Source organism: Lissotriton helveticus, chromosome 8, assembly GCF_964261635.1.
Source record: "Lissotriton helveticus chromosome 8, aLisHel1.1, whole genome shotgun sequence".
NCBI classification, from domain to species: Eukaryota; Metazoa; Chordata; class Amphibia; order Caudata; family Salamandridae; genus Lissotriton; species Lissotriton helveticus.
Genome location: NC_136069.1, coordinates 980,648,358 through 980,665,244, shown reverse-complemented (window position 1 = coordinate 980,665,244; position 16,887 = coordinate 980,648,358).

Below are 16,887 nucleotides of genomic sequence, written 5' to 3'. Positions count from 1 at the left end.
ACCCACTTGGGTTTGATTATAGCGAACTACAGTTACCAGCATTCAAGCGCACACGCCCACATGGGCGGAACATTTAAAGCGGCGCAGGTGGTTTGCTTCGCTTCTGTTTTCCACACGCCAGTGAACAAGGGCAGTAGAATGCCTGAAACGCGTCTGGCTTTGCATTTGTGTTCAGAGTGCCAGGCTGTATGCTTCTGCAATCCTGTGATTAAAAGGTCAACAGCTCGCCGTGTGTGGCTTCTTCATTTGGGGGTAACTCTTCTTTCTGCATATATATATATATATATATATATATATTAGAATAATATTGAAAGAAACTCCTTAAGCCACAAAACCCGATAAACTCTACTATCCCAAATAAATAGGATTAAAATAAAAAGAAATCATTTTAAAAATGTAACTAAAACTATAAAAAGTAATACAAATATTTTAACTACTAAAAAATCAAACATTGATTTAAAACACTACCTACTGCAAACCCATTGAAAACCCACAACTTGAAAAAAATAAAATTACATATTTAATTAAAATAAAAAGTATTACACTGACGAAACATTAAAACATCTGAATAAAAAGCAACATTAAAACATTAACCATTATTTAATAAAATAATAAAGTGAATTTTACAACACATCCTAAAAACATAAAATAAATATTGAAAATCACAAATTGAAGTAACAAATGTTTTATTCTTTGATCTTATTGTTAATTAAAACCTTAAAATCGACATTAAAAACGTCAACATTATAGTACCCATGATATTATGATATTGATATTAAACACCAGCAGTATTCTGCCACTGATATTACGGATGCACAGCTTTACTTTGTTGTTCTGTTTGGTGTTACTCTTCTAGTCCTCTGACCCCCAGATCATCATTATTCTTTGTGTTCTGTTTAAAGTGTAATGAGACTTTATATGTTTCTGATGCAGAAATGCTATAGAAAACTATCGAATAAATAATAACTACATGAAAATAATGGTCCAAATTATATGTTTAAAATGACAGAAAGAGAAAAGATGAGAAACAGAATATAAGGGAGCTGCCTTCTCACTTCAAATTAGTACGGACTGGTATGAGGAGCAATGAATCAGTAAAAATTGATTTTCCATCAGTAAATTAGTCATTCCAGTGTATTACGTCATTGTTATGCAAATATTTGAAAAGGGAGGGAGGCTATACAAGTAGATTTGGAGAAAAGAGGGAAATATTATGAGGGGACATGGAGTTTCAAAAGAGTTATGAGATATGAAGGAGAAACAATGCAATATGCTCTGCAAAACTATGCATTGTAATATGAACAGTAGTTGAAAAGCATACGAGTGAGAAAAAGTTGAGGACAGGTATGAATCTTAGATGAGATTTCATAAAGAATATGATTACAAAGCAGAAAAAGCAATTGGTGTGGAATATCATGCGGTTATGGAATATCACATAGTTGAACTGCAGGTATAAAAGACTAAAGAAATTGAAATTTACAAGAAAAGTGATGGATCGAAGATGACATAAAGCACATGATCCTATGAAAAATGCAATCAGAGATTGGCGGGTGAGATGGCAGTGGGACCTGGACAGCCATCAGTAGTAATGCAGATAATTCAAGAAAATCGCTGTATGGAATAGATTTTCGAAAAAATGTCATAAAGATATAATTTGAACAGAATTACAGAAATATTTCTGAATTCTCAGCATGAAAGTAGAATAATAGACATAAGGGGCAATTCTAAAGAAATGAATGTGGCGAAAAAGAGGAATGGTTGATCATTTAGGGGTCAGTTAAATAAACATGAACGAAACCACAAACGTCCTCAGGGTACCAAGGAGGGTTAAAGTGTTCAGTACAAAGGGGCCTAAAGTGTTGCAGTAGGTGGTGAGGGTAATTGTAACATAAAGTAGTGAGGCTTCCAATTAGGGAGGTGAATGATACTTCAATTACAGTTGTAGAAAGATGAAACAGTGATCTTGCTATTTTATTTTGCTTTCTCTTTTGTTATTAGTATTACTATAATCTCTAAACCATCTCAAGGTGCAACTGGGGAGTCTCAGAAAAAGCATAATCCAACCAATAGTGTCTTATAGCAGTAGCAATTAGAGGGTTTGGTCACTCGTACATGCGTTACTTTTTCCATTTGTTAATGAGATTGAAAAATAACTTGTGAATCACAACCTACAATGGTCCTAATATGTGTAGCTAGGGGTGAATAAAGGTACATTCTTAACCCAGCTTAATGATCACATGCAGTCACATAGAGAAATTGTTCTCGACAGATAACTTGGGCTGGTGACTATGGTGCATTTGACAGTGAAGCAAAGGATCCTAAGTCACTGACAGTCTGTGTAGGCTGCTAAGTGTGGCTCATATATGGTCATTATTTCTAGTTAAGTTTCCGGTCTGGCAACTCTGTGTCATACATTTTGTAGCCTATTCTTGGAGTAAACAGTCATTTTGGGAATCATTGAATTAGCAATTCTTGGTTTTATTCTTGTACACATATAACGAGGCACACATTGGTAGTACAGAGGAATGAATTTTGAGTAATTTATTTGTAGCCAAATGGTTTGATTATACTAGTCGCTTCGGTGTACAGATGAGGTTACTGTCGAGGTCTAACCAACATATTCCAAAAACTGTTAAGTCTTGTTACCTGAATGTCACAAGGAAGCATTGAGGACTGTACCCAAATAGGCCTAGTGAACTGAGGAGAATGCCATGGGTGCAACACCACACTACTGTGACCCTGATCATGAGCATTGGAATCTAATACTCCCTCATTGGGAACACAGCAGTTGCCGTGCTGGAGGAGCGCTGAATCACTTCCGATCACTGCTGGAGCTGGTTGCGTAAGCTCAGAGGAGAGCCTGCATGAATGGTGCTGCCACACCTCCTGTGTGTAGCTGACTCTAAGGAACAGGGCCAGAGCATTGCGAGAGCCGACAGACAGGGCACCTGCTGAGACACTGCAAAGCTTTCTCACTGCTGGAGTGGGTAAGACTGGTTAGAGGCCTATCGGGTCCCAGGGGACTTGCTACTAAAGGTGCAGCGATGCCAAGATACTGTTGACTATCTTTCTAAGAGTAGGAGTAGACTATTGAGTTAAGGCCCGGTAGTGAGCATTCTCTAGATGCAGCCATCAATGAATGTGGAATACCCTCTACCATATTACAAAGAGTGGGTGGGACATGGATTTGCTAGCAAAACACTAGAGCCTCAATCTTAAGGGGAAATGTGTTATTGTTTATATAGGTCATAACATTGCTTTTAATGTGCATATAATTATAAATAAAATACTTATTCTTATTATAAAAAAAAGGATTTGACTGGACATTGCATTACTGACACCACTATGCACTTTTTGAGTTATGAATTTTGTTCACTAACTTGTATTTACACTTCCCTCGAGGGAGCCTTTCACTACTCTTCCATGTTTACCCAGTTGCTCATGCTCCACAGAAGGTTGGGCCCCAAGGCATCAGCAGTAAAAGGCCTCAACCAACACATTAGACCTCGTAACCCCTGAGTTCCCTGTGGCCCTCGGAATGGGGTTCTGACAGCTTCTAAAATGGACCCGATGGTGCATTGCACCCTAAGAAAATAGCACTAAATGCTACAGGACACAAACAGTGGTAGCCAGAAGCTGCAAACTCTCTCTTAGTTTGTTGTTCCTGTGCTCCTGCAGTAGGATTTTCGCCCCAAACTACCCTTTATTACTCAAGCTGAAGTAATTGTATAATTTCAGTGATTTGACATGACAAGAGTAATGTGTAATTATTGAAATTACTCCAATTACTCTGGTGTAATAAAGATGTCTCCTGGGCCTACCCAGAAATCCCTACAACCATAACTCATGGTATACCACCATTCTAACAATGGAAAAAAGGAAATTACAAACAATCATCAGACAGGTAAATTAGCAATTTCAGGTCAGTTTTAGAACGTCAGCCTTCAATCTGTCTGTTTCTGACATAAGTATTACCATTAAAAACAGACATTAAACTTAAAATATAACCTTTAAGTGAAAGAATTGTGACAGAAAACTGATTTATTTGATGGTTGACAATTTTCCTTCCTTTCAAGTACAAAACAGTTACAGATGACACTTCTATCATGTAAAGCACAGTACCTCCATTAAACACACTGTCCTAGGAATCAGCAATTCAATGTGGTCTTAAAAACAGATGTGGAGCATCTCTCCAGGCACAAATCAGTACAACATGGAACTCTTGGTTAATTCATCCAATAAGAATATGAAAGATCAAGCGCAAGATGCTGTAACTTTACCACCTTAGGTAAATGTTTAACCACTTGGATGCTAAGCGTATTTTTTCTTCTTCATGTAATTTCCATTGAAACCAATGGAAACTCCATGACGAGCTGGGCTCGTCATGAGCGTCGAAGGGGTTAAGAATTCATCTGATATATTTTATACCTGCAAATAAAACATGTAGATTGCACATCAAATGTTGAGAAATAACATTCATATTAATTGGATTAATTGCAGCCATTAGAACTGGTCTAAAAAAGGCAGCAACTGTGGTTCATTTTTTTGATTACTTAATATGGTTCAGCAGGTCCACTGTTGCCTAAGTGTGAGAAATTAGGTTGTTGTTTGAATGGGGTGATGCCTATTGAAGAAACAGACACAATCCGTGTCCGAGTAAACCACAAAAGTCACAAAATTTGCTTATGCTTAACCCCTCGGCAGCTTGGTACAAAAGCAGTCAGTCTTAACTTATAGGCAATGTGTAATGTATGTAGGCAGTACACAAACAGTAATAAAAAGAGAAAAACACACATGGAAAATTCCACACCAATTTCCAAAAATAGGGTAAATGGTAATAAATTATTTGGCACCCAACAAACAAAAATCCAATCAGTAGAATAAGAGTTATATTTTTTTTAAGTTTAAGGTCAAAACTAGTGCCTAAAAGATCAAAGTGCCAACCGCAGACATCTAGTCACATGAGACCAGGTCAAAGTAGGAAAGTATGGCCAACCATGATGGAGTGGGAGCCAAATACATAAGTGGATTCGGCTCGGTCGGCGCTTACCTTTGGACTTAAAAAATACATTTCTATAAAAAGTCTTTGAGAAGGTAGAAGTTCAGCAGAACAAGATTGCTGGTTTTGTCCAAGGAGGAGACATCATTGAAGACCCTTTGAATGAGGTTGCAATGAACATTTCTTTGTTCAGACTTAGAGCCTATTTATGAGTTTGGCAGTCCAATGTACCGCCAAACCCACGGTGGTGGTGCGGCAACTGCCACACTGCAGCCCATGCCGTGCAGTAATGGACTTTGGCGCTGCCATGGCTGAGCCTTAGCAAGGCTCCCCCTGTGGGACCGTCAAAGCTCCTAATCTGGCATCCTGTTGAGTTTGGCAGGTGGGAGTGGGGCAGTTGTGTGGCGGCCCACTCCCACAACACACCAAGTTCACAAGTAAGGTCCTTACAGGCACATGCATCAAAGCCTTTTGCGATCGCAAACGGTGCAATTCGCAAAAATCGGCCGTTTGCGATCGCAAAATTAGCTTTTACGATGCATCAAGGGTCAAGGCCCTCGCAATTTGAGAATTTGCAATTAATTGCGAGTTCTCAAATTGCGATTGCATTTATGGAATCACATTTTGCATATGCTACAGCCCATAGAAATGGAGGAAAGGTAAGTGGCAGGCACAGGAACCAATAAGAAGCCAGGAAAGAGAGGAGGCAGGATGTAAATCCCTTTTAAGTTTATACTAAAAACAATCGATTTCTCACGCTCAGTGCAAGCGATGTGCAGGCGTAACCAAAAAATGTCAAAATAACACTGGTGATCAATCTTTCTTTCCTATGAACCGCCACTAAAAAGCTGCATGCAATCTGCATGGTATTGGTTAAAAAAACATGGTTTGTCCCCTATATTTTATTATCCTAATATTGCTAAAAGGGGCTGATTTGGGAAGAAATACGTTCCTAATAATAAACCGAACCCCAATCACCATGGCACTTTTCAAACTCTGAGTTTGTGGTTCTCCAGACCAAACACTCTTAAAATACATTGCCTACTAGTATGGGTGACATGTTACTCCTACACCTTGTAATCCCCCTTGTTTTATGTAACATTTCCTTTAGACTAATTTAAATGTGTCATTCATTGTCTCTGTTTAATGTGTGTATGATGGAAAGTGCTCTGACACCCAACAATGGTATGAGTAGCACTATACAGCAAGTGAAATGCATGTGACAAAGGGGCTATGAAGAGATGAGGTGCACTGCTGGGTGGCAGTAGTGAAGGAATCTTTGGAGAAGGAAGTAATGGTGAGAGGGCAAAATAAATGCTCGCACCGGGCGCCACCAATGCTAAATCCAGCCATGAACAATACATCTCTTCTTCCCAAAAAGCGAAAAAATATGATGTACTGTATACCAAGGGTTGAAGGTGCTGGAGCTACCTCTACTAAATGTACACATGACAAAATGCCCTTTATTTCACCAGCTGAAAGGGAAACTGCTTTCCTTGAAGAACTGGAAATAAAAGATAATACTGTTTCTGTAAAGTTACATAGACCAAAGGGCATGGCACGGAGTATATGGGACTTTAGTAGCATCCCTAAGAAAACAATATGAACACCTTCTCCTGCTGTCTTGTTGTACCCTCTCCGAACCCCCTTCTCTGTATATAACAAGGTTAACTGCACAGAATTCATATAGAGAGCTCTGAACCAAACAGAAATTATGGATTTCAACGTGCTTGCACAAGCAGCATCATTAGAAGTGAAATATCAGTTCAACTTTTCCAAAACTATATATAACGTCTCACCATGGAAACTATTCAATTAATTTGAACCTGCTGGGCTTTGTCTGGTGAAACACAATTCAGACAAGGGCAGTTATTTGTGGAGAAAACTATGTTACGCCTTTCTTCACATGAAGCATCTTTTCGGTATGTGTATTGACTATGAAGACATAAATTAATAACGAAAAAAAATGTTTTTCGACGCTACTCTTTTGCCATTGGTGGTCGACGTTGTGTGCATTTTTGGTGTGGTCAAAGTCACATTGACTCACCCCGGTGCCTCCTCGACTCACGGGTTCACACTCTGCGACTCTGGGCAACAGCTTGCTTAATCTCCACAACGGCCCCTCGCGGCGGGATGCCTGACTTTCACCTTGTGGATACCCTGCTATCTCACAGGGGAATATCAGGAAGGGTTCCCTAAGCAAGCGCCGGGACACCTGCTTTGCGGGTAGCTGTGCGCTATATAAGCTCAACTACATTTACATTTACATTTACATTTACATTTACATTGACTGCCTTGTTGAATAGGATAAGGAACTGGGAATAATGAACGAGTTAGCGCCTCAGTTTATCATGCATCAGTTGATTCATGAATATGGGGCACGGGTATATTTAATATTGCTTACGAATGCCAGCAGTATATATTTATCAACATGTTTTTAAAACGAAAGGATACAATTTCATGAGAACCCCTCACTCTCTCGGATCAATGTATAAATAAATGTCCTACCCCAGCATCTGACAAGCCAGCATACACATTCTGACATAAATTCAATGCAATGCATTGCAATCAGCAGTTATTACCTTATTTTCACTAATATCCATAGCTAATTTAATCTAGCTTCATGTGGGTAATTTTCTATGGCAAAGTATCTCACAAATATAGCACGTCAGAGCATTACACTAGTTTGTGTTACTATTATTTTAGGCTGTTTAGGTTTGAAGTATTGTGCCTTGCACTACAGAGTGAGAATTCAGCTTTATATTTCACTGAAAGACTTTCTAAATAAAGAGCATGTCATTAAACGTGACATGGGCGTCCGCAGAAATGATATCAGTGGGTGCATAATCTAAAAACAATGTAGGACCATGCTGCCAGCATTATATTGGCAGCGCGATCTTGAATTTTTTTTAATAGGCAACTGACATATCCCCCGCGTACGTCCATGTTGACTGACGTCCCTCCCTACTGACCAGCATTGGCTATTAGCTATCATTGTCAACTGCTGGTTCTTGGCACCATTAGCAATTTGGCATCACAAGAGTCATTGATATTTGTGTATACTACTGACCATAAGATAATTAATCAAAGGGTATATTGCATATTCAATCATGTGTCAACAGTGTGCCATCATTTGAATGAGCATCCATCTGGAACTGGTACCCAGATTTCAAGATCAGAGCCTCTATTGGAAGTTATGCACTTCTGGCATCCACTAGCAGTATTAAAAATACCCACGCCAACAATTTCATGAATCGCATCTTTATTTGTTTTATTTCTCTGAATTAAAAATACACTTCATTTAGGTATGTTCGTCCAACGCTTACATGCTTAGTTCATTTCAGTCGAAAAAGAATGGGTCATTACCATTTTAACATGAGCACAAGTGTATTTATGTGAATCCCTAAAAGTGCCAAGAGCATGTAAACACAACCTTTAAGTGAGAGAAATGTGTCAGAAAAGTGATTTGGCAGTTAGAAAGTGCACTCCCTTTCAAGTACAAACCGGTGACAGATGCCACTCGGATCAAGTAAATCACAGCAACACACTTAGACACACTTTACTAGGAATCAGCAGTTCAATGTGGATACAAAAATAGATGCCTCTAGACACAATTAGGACAACAAAGAACTCTAGTAATACATGTATTAAGAATATGAAAGATCAAGCGCAAGATGCAGTAAGATTGCCACCTTATGCAAATGTGTATGATCGCATCTAACCTATTTTATACCTGCAAATAAAACGTCTTGATTGTTTGTGAAACAGCGAGAAAAGGCACTCAAATGAATTTGCTTAAAGAACTGGCCTCAAAGAGGCACCAAATGTAACTTTCTGCGACGTGCGCATTTTAGTGTTTAATGCGGACCACCATGTCCACAAATCAGAGATTTGAATAGATTTGAAATATGTTGGGTTTGTACTAACCTTACCCAAAAAGGAGTATCGGCAATTTAAGTATAATAAAATGCAAAATAAATGGGCGGTAGTCTAATGTTTTGTCAATTTACATTAGCAGTATAATAGTGCCTAAGAAAAAGTGAAATCAGCTCAGACTGATATTAAGGGTTTGTGGTGCACATGTGTTCCCACGCGCTCTTTGCAGTAGTAGATGCTCTGGGGGCGGGGATGCCAGCCCCGGGATCGAACAGCTGACTTCGTGATCAATAGCTCGCATTCCAGTCACTGCCTTTTTCAACAAGCGGCATTTAGCACTGTCAACAGAAGCGGAAGAAAGCCAGAGCATTTCTAATTCTGTGTTATAAACTTTAGACTCGTTTTCTCAATCCCAGGCCAGGCCAGCTCCGTTGACATTTCAAAAATACCAAGCCACATGTTTCAGCCATATAAAGCAGAATTATTTACCTCGTGGGCACGTAAACTCCTGAATGGCCTATAAATACATCTTCTATGCATCTCCTGGTCTGCTTCCAGCGTGAAGCAGAGGCAGTCTAGGCATCTGAAACCTTAACCCACGGGGAGAAACCAGACACAGCTGCTTGCGTGACCTGCCGTGTTGCATCACTACTAGCACCCAACCTTCAAAGTTCCGAACTGTAGCCCCAGGCTCTAAGTACGTCGCACGCTGTGCTCGTACCCAGCAGACACATTTTGCGTATTCCAGATAAACAGACACGTGTTTACTGGGCTGTTTTCATTAGGAGCCTAGCTATCCGGTCTGTTTGCAGTTTGCGTCTCCATTACGGCCCTGTTCTTCACAGTATTGGCTACGTAATCAAGACTACTAATTTTCTTACAGTACTTCAAAGAAAAGTTCCACATATCGTCCTGCGCTAGCATACGCTCACACTACCTCTCTGTAATGACAGCCGGAAGTTTCCAGCTTCGAAAGTAGCATGCATTAACATTTAATTCCTGACAGTGACATTATAGTCTGGGAGGAGGGAGATATAAAGACACGTCGGCATTCATACTGTGTAGCAGAGATGAGAGTGTCTCAAGATAATCGTGATTAATTAGTTTGTTTGTTGCTAAGGCCTGTGCATTTCTTTATAATGTCTCTCAGCAATAAACTCACGGCCTTGTGCAAAACGATACACTGCGCAGTTCCTAGCCTTCCAGATAACAATTCATATTACTCATCGTATACAGTGATTTTAATTTGCCAATTTATTGTACTTTTTTAATGTCACGCCATAAAAGTTAAAAACGTCAGCTTTACCAGAGCGGCTTTTGATGATGTCGTTGAATTCATCCACGGCCGAATCCTCTCTCTGCTCCTCTGGACGCCCACATTCAGCCATCTTTCAGGTGCAGGGAACGAGGCGATGACAAGCACTCAAACCAAATTGTGCTTCTTTTCTGAACTTTACGGACGGAGAATCTTGGAATTGCACGTGGAGGGGTCAAGCTCGGCGTGGCTCCTACTCACAGTAAGACAGGGCGAGCAGCAAACTCTTGTGGCACCAACTGCACCAGAGAAGGAACTGTCACCGTTCAGATCAGGAGAAACAGGTGCTGCTCCATGGCGTTCCTTAAAATAGGCCGCACCAAAGGAATGTGAAAGTGGAGAAGGAACACTAAAGCGTCTACAACAATTTCTAGAGTCAAAAACGTGGAAATTCTCCCACGCCTCACAATCAATACAAAAGGGGCAGGAGAAAGCAAAGAGGCATTGCCAACAAGCCATGCATAATTTAGTTACATGCCACTTAGGCATTTACTGTAATGTAGAAAGGAGCAACTTCTCAATCATACCAGATACTGTATCCTACATGGTTGAGATCAGCGAGTGTATTATTAGCTGCTGCATCCAGTTTTGCGCAATGTCGAAACTGTACAGTTACGTACTGTACCAGGGCCGCAATGTCGAAACTGTACAGTTACGTACTGTACCAGGGCCGGACTGGGAACCAAACCCAGCCCTGGCAAAGTGCTCGGCCGCCCCCCCCCTCTATGCCGGGGCCGGTTTTCGGCCGTTTTTGTAACAGGGCCGATTTTCGGCTCTGTAACAAAAACGGCCCCCACCCTTGCGGCGCACCGGGGAATTGCCCGGTGCCCGCAATGGCCAGTCCAGCCCTGTACTGTACCTTTCTGTGCGGGCTGTAATTAAGAGCAGTTATGCATTCATTTGATCATTTTTCTGTGCCAGCTGGTCACTGCCTGCGGCCTGAAACGGGCTTTGTTGATGTTGCACCTGAAGACTTTTTAATTTTTACAATTACTGAAAGTTAGTTCTGTTGCTGTACAATGAATGCATATTTTGCCATTTAGAGACCCGTACAAGGGCCAAAAAATAAAACACTCCCCTATAATTGTGTTAAAAGAGAGGAGTTTGGTCTGGTCTGCAATGCAATGCAATTTATTTTTTGCAGTCATAGGAAACACTACAATTGCAACAATCCTGCATTCTCAAGCAGGAAGCGTTAACATTTAACAAACACTCCAAATAGACTCGCTCCCAGAAAACTTACTCTTTTTCTTGCACATTAAATGTTTGTCAGATGTGTGTGCTTTTGTACTTTGCTTCTGCTATTTTGCGCTGTACAATGTGTGTGTTACGGTAGAGTAGTTTGGGAGTCCTGCCTTTAGGTTTAAAAAGGATGCTTGGTGAAGCAGCCTTTTCCTTAAAGATTTTGATTCTTGATTTTCTTGTGGCAGCATGCTTTTCTAATGCATCGTGCCTGCAGCAATGTGCTCCGAGTTTACAGCCTGATTCATCAAGCTGATTTGCGCTCGCAAAGGGCCAGATTCTGAGAATCTGGCCCTTTGCGAGTGCGATTTTTGCATTTGGGATTCATCATCCCAAATGCAAAAATCACTATTACCGAAATCGCATATTTGCGAGGAATTGGATTTAAGGAATCTCTAATAGAGATTCCTTAAATGCAATTCATCAACCAATTAGAAATAGCGAAATCGCAGGATTTGGTCTCAATTTACCACCAAGTCTGACTTGGTGGTAAATTGCGAAAATAGTGTAAAAAGCACTTTAGTGCATTTTTTTCTTTTGCATGTTACACACACACATGTCCTTTGGACATGTGTGTGCGCAACACCTGTTCAAATGTGCATTTAAGGGGTGCTACAGGGTGTCCTTTGGACACCCCTGGCACCCTTAAAATCGCTATCTTATTTGCGAGTAGCAAATTGCTACTCGCAAATAAGGGATACTCCCCATTCATTCCTATGGGCCTTTTGGCCCATAGGAATGAATGGGGAGTTATTCCTTATTTGCGAGTAGCAAATTGTTACTCGCAAATAAGGAATGTGTAGGAATCGCTATTTATTTAGCAATTCCTACATGAATACCGTTTTGCGAGTCCTCAATAGCGATTCGCTATGAATCGCTATTAGGGGCTCGCAAAACGGCCCGTTGATGAATCAGGCTGTTAGTCTTTTAGTTTCAACTGTTATTGAGATTGTGTTTGATAATAGATTACATGCTTTTGGTCTTTACCGGCTGACGTTTATATTTTGCTTGTTTGACCTATCAAAATATCTTTACTTAAATTTATGTTTGCATTTCATTAAATTTATATGTGTCTATGATTTTTTTGGGGGGGACGGGTTCTCATTATTCTGAGGGAAGAAAGAAAGTCTGAAAAGTATCTATGTTATATATGTCTCTGCCTTTTTGAATATCCTTAAAACCACCAGTATATTTAATAATTTGAAGAGGGTTCAACTCCTTGTGGATTTGTATACCTAACCATTGTCCAGCGATATTTACAGTTGTCTGCCCTTCATTTAAAAATGTGGTCACTGCAAAGGTAATTTGTTTCCACAGCTATATCAAAATCTATGAACACACATACAGATTGGAGAATGCCTCCTCACCATACAGTGGGACATGGGCAAGGTGGCAAGAAACTAATAATAATAAAGGATTAAATATTGGGATCTCCAGAACAATATCGGAGTGATAATTGTGGCAGTTCACTCCTCACAGGAACTACTTGTGTTCTAATCGCAAGTCCTATTAATAGGTGCATCGTGGGGTCCAAGCAAGATACTATCTAATGTGGTGGAAGATCAAAATAATGATGATTTATATTATAATCGGGACAAAGGGGGGTGGTAATGGACGGAGCATCTGAACCAATCAAACACTCACACCCAGTCAAAAGATCTGGGTTTAATCCATGACCGTTCTTTAGCCCACTCTGCCACCCCAGTTCAGACATGGCTATATGCAAATCAGTCTGGCCCTGTGCCTCATGGGAACAGTCCAGCCCGAACTGCCAAGCCATGCCTTCCCTGGACCGGAAACAAGCTTCCGAGGACCGGTTTCTGGCATTACAGCCGTCTTCAGCCCGGCCTGCTTGAATCCAGTGGCAAAGTGAGCAAGGGACTCACGTCTGAGCATACCCTGCCACACTTATGGCGGCCAAAAGCGGTACAAAAGGGGGTGGTAATGGACGGAGCATCTGAACCAATCAAACACTCACACCCAGTCAAAAGATCTGGGTTTAATCCATCACCGTTCTTTAGCCCACTCTGCCACCCCAGTTCAGACATGGCTATATGCAAATCAGTCTGGCCCTGTGCCTCATGGAAACAGTCCAGCCCGAACTGCCAAGCCATGCCTTCCCTGGACCGGAAACAAGCTTCCGAGGACCGGTTTCTGGCATTAAAGCCGTCTTCAGCACGGCCTGCTTGAATCCAGTGGCAAAGTGAGCAAGGGGCTCACGTCTGAGCATACCCTGCCACACTTATGGCGGCCAAAAGCGGTACAAAAGGGGGTGGTAATAGACGGAGCATCTGAACCAATCAAACACTCACACCCAGTCAAAAGATCTGGGTTTAATCCATCACCGTTCTTTAGCCCACTCTGCCACCCCAGTTCAGACATGGCTATATGCAAATCAGTCTGACCCTGTGCCTCATGGGAACAGTCCAGCCCGAACTGCCAAGCCATGCCTTCCCTGGACCGGAAACAAACTTCAGAGGACCGGTTTCTGGCATTACAGCCGTCTTCAGCCCGGCCTGCTTGAATCCAGTGGCAAAGTGAGCAAAGGACTCACGTCTGAGCATACCCTGCCGCACTTATGGCGGCCAAAAGCGGTACAAAAGGGGGTGGTAATGGACGGAGCATCTGAACCAATCAAACACTCACACCCAGTCAAAAGATCTGGGTTTAATCCATCACCGTTCTTTAGCCCACTCTGCCACTCCAGTTCAGACATGGCTATATGCAAATCAGTCTGGCCCTGTGCCTCATGGGAACAATCCAGCCCGAACTGCCAAGCCATGCCTTCCCTGGACCGGAAACAAGCTTCCGAGGACCGGTTTCTGGCATTACAGCCGTCTTCAGCCCGGCCTGCTTGAATCCAGTGGCAAAGTGAGCAAGGGACTCACGTCTGAGCATACCCTGCCACACTTATGGCGGCCAAATGCGGTACAAAAGGGGGTAGTAATGGACGGAGCATCTGAACCAATCAAACACTCACACCCAGTCAAAAGATCTGGGTTTAATCCATCACCGTTCTTTAGCCCACACTGCCACCCCAGTTCAGACATGGCTATATGCAAATCAGTCTGACCCTGTGCATCATGGGAACAGTCCAGCCCGAACTGCCAAGCCATGCCTTCCCTGGACCGGAAACAAGCTTCCGAGGAACAGTTTCTGGCATTACAGCAGTCTTCAGCCCGGCCTGCTTGAATCCAGTGGCAAAGTGAGCAAGGGACTCACGTCTGAGCATACCCAGCCACACTTATGGCGGCCAAAAGCGGTACAAAAGGGGGTGGTAATGGACGGAGCATCTGAACCAATCAAACACTCACACCCAGTCAAAAGATCTGGGTTTAATCCATCACCGTTCTTTAGCCCACTCTGCCACCCAGTTCAGACATGGCTATATGCAAATCAGTCTGACCCTGTGCCTCATGGGATCAGTCCAGCCCGAACTGCCAAGCCATGACTTCCCTGGACCGGAAACAAGCTTCAGAGGACCGGTTTCTGGCATTACAGCCGTCTTCAGCCCAGCCTGCTTGAATCCATTGGCAAAGTGAGCAAGGGACTCACGTCTGAGCATACCCTGCCACACTTATGGCTGCCAAAAGTGGTGCAAAAGGGGGTGGTAATGGACGGAGCATCTGAACTAATCAAACACTCACACCCAGTCAAAAGATCTGGGTTTAATCCATGACCGTTCTTAGCCCACTATGCCACCCCAGGATTCAAGCAAGCCAGGCTGAAGAAGGCTGTAATACCAGAAACCGGTCCTCGGAAGCGTGTTTCCGGTCCGGGGAAGGCATGGCTTCGCAGTTCGGGCTGGACTGTTCCCATGAGGCACAGGGTCAGACTGAATTGCATATAGCCATGTCTGAACTGGGGTGGCAGAGTGGGCTAAAGAACGGTGATGGATTAAACCCAGATCTTTTGACTGGGTGTGAGTGTTTGATTGGTTCAGATGCTCCGTCCATCACCACTCCCTTTTGTACCGCTTTTGGCCACCATAAGTGTGGCAGGGTATGCTCAGACGTGAGTCCCTTGCTCACTTTGCCACTGGATTCAAGCAAGCCAGGCTGAAGAAGGCTGTAATGCCAGAAACCGGTCCTCGGAAGCGTGTTTCCGGTCCAGGGAAGGCATGGCTTGGCAGTTCGGGCTAGACTGTTCCCATGAGGCACAGGGTCAGACTGATTTGCATATAGCCATGTCTGAACTGGGGTGGCAGAGTGGGCTGAAGAACGGTGATAGATTAAACCCAGATCTTTTGACTGGGTGTGAGTGTTTGATTAGTTCAGATGCTCCGTCCATCACCACCCCCTTTTGTACCGCTTTTGGCCGCCATAAGTGTTTTTTTTTTTATCTTTAATCAACTGAAACAGTGAATACAAATGAGAGAGGTATCTTAACATTATATATAGACTTAGGAAAAAGTTTACTAATGCCATTTTTCCTAAGTCTATATATAACATTTATTTAGAGCAAGAAAATCTCCATGAAAATTACCCATGACGGTACCTCGAGGGGTTGGCAACATTCAAATGCGACTTACAAGGAGACCGTAACAGGCTTCTCGGTAAAGTTGTTCTTTTTAGGCAAGTTTAAATGAAAAAGTAATGTTAAGATACCTCTCTCATTTGTGACATAGAGACCAATTGATCCTATGCCTATTTTGTTTTCACTGTTTCAGTTGATTACAGATAAAAAACAAACACGGTGGCTCCAACCAAGCATCTCAGATTTTTAAACCTTTTTTAATCGGTATGTATAACATAATTTGTTTTATAAAATCTAAAAAAAAGAGTTAGTCATAAGGCGGAAAATATGACTGTAATGAAGTGCTGTTCATTGCCTTCAGACTTATGCTGTGAGGGATCTCCCTAGACAAGATAAGAATCTGATCATCAAGCATTGTTGTAACTCCACGGAGATAGAGAGATATTGTGAGGTATGTTCAAGTTCGAGATATATGAAGATAAAGAGGGTATTAGGTTATGAATTTGTAATGTCAGCAACTCAGGGATGTTATAATAATACAAATATTCTCCATTATTTAAAAAACTGTCCTGAAGAAGGTGAACATCATTGGAATATCACCGAAACGCCGCGTCGACTGTTGTTTTCTAAAAAAAATTGTGTATAAAATATCTATGTTTTTATGTTTTTATTAACTTTATGAGTAAATTGTATTTTAACTAGTATATGTGTAATAAATTGTACAAAATGATTTTTTTACAAACTCAGTTTTGGGTCTATTTGTATTATCCTGATGTTAGCTGACATAATGAAGGATTAGTTTCCTTTATTGTTTTAAAAAAAAAACTTTGTTATGGTTTAATCTTTGTACAAATTGTTTTTGTGCTCAAACTCTTATGACAAATCTGTGTCCATCCCTTTGGGACTTATTTGATTTTGCTGTTGTACTTACCCAGTCCCTATTATGAATTGTAGGGTACCTCCCTTTCTTTTGAACCAA